The sequence below is a fragment of the Cetorhinus maximus genome, chromosome 25 (genome assembly GCF_964194155.1).
Source record: "Cetorhinus maximus chromosome 25, sCetMax3.hap1.1, whole genome shotgun sequence".
Taxonomy (NCBI): Eukaryota; Metazoa; Chordata; class Chondrichthyes; order Lamniformes; family Cetorhinidae; genus Cetorhinus; species Cetorhinus maximus.
In genome coordinates this window covers 32,036,075-32,037,350 of record NC_135903.1, presented here as the reverse complement: position 1 = coordinate 32,037,350, position 1,276 = coordinate 32,036,075, and positions in this window count along the sequence as shown.

Below are 1,276 nucleotides of genomic sequence, written 5' to 3'. Positions count from 1 at the left end.
GCCTGCAGCTACATGTGGGTTTGCTCCCAGCCCAGACGTTAGCATCTCTTTGGTTCTGAAGAAGGGCCATGTAGACTCGAAACGTTAACTCTCTTTCTCTCTCCACAGATGCGGTCAGACCTGCTGAGTTTTTCCAGCGTTTTCTGTTTTTAGTCCAGACATTATCCTTCTGGCTTTATTTATTGACCTAGAATAACAACACTGGGAATAGCAAACACATATGGTTTGTTATCCACCCCCCCCGCCCCCACTGAACCTACTTTTTGTCACCCTAGAGGCACCTGTTTGTGGCACTAATCTGGCACTTTAGGAGGCACAGGCTTTTTAAATGTATGGCAGTTTTGTTTGTCATCTTAAAACATTTCATCTTGTTTGGGGGGGGGGATTTCATTAAAATGGGATATGCTTCATTTTTTTGCTCATAATAGTGATGGCACAATTGAAACTATTATCTTCCTCACATTTACTCCATCTCCCCTCTTTCAGGAGTCTCAAAATAACTCTTCAGCAATGCCTCCAGTAAACTCCCATCTCTTTCTCCCCAAACTCCCCATTCCTGTTGTCAGAACTCACTCTCATATAAGGTGTGTTAAATCAGCTGTAAGCTGTTGCAGGCATTCATTTTCCAGGCTCTCGGGGAACCTAAGTTTTGACTTCTTGCTGAGATGGAATTGACTTCTGCAGGCATTTTGCCCAAGCTTGTCTCTTATAGAGTTATGAACCATGATGTACGAGTTTAGGAAATGCAGGGATATGGTGGTTAATGATTCTGCTACCAGTTATTTCAGAGCTAAGATTTGCAACAGTGAAGATGGCAAGGTGTTGAGCAGGTGCACAATGTAGAATGAGGCAAGCCAAGGGGATAAGTTAAGGATGAAGGTTTATAAGGCACTTGGGGAGTCCGAAGCTAGGGGACAAGGTAGTCACTAATAAATCTAGTAAGGAATTCAGGAGAAACTTGTTTATCCAGAGGATGATCATATATGGAAATTGTTGCTGCATGGAGTAGTTACGAATAGCAGAAAAGAATAGAAGGAAATGCTGAAGGTGTTAGATAAAGTAGGGCCAGAAGGAGGCTTCTGTGGAGCATAAAAACTAACAGACCAGTTGCATGGCCTGTTTCTATGCCGTAATTCCATAAGACATGGGAGCAGAAATTAGGCCAATCAGCCTATCGAGTCTGCTCCACCCTTCAATCATGGCTGATAAGTTTCTCAACCCCATTCTCCCACCTTCTCCCCGTAACATTTGATCCCCTAACCAATCAAGAACCTAT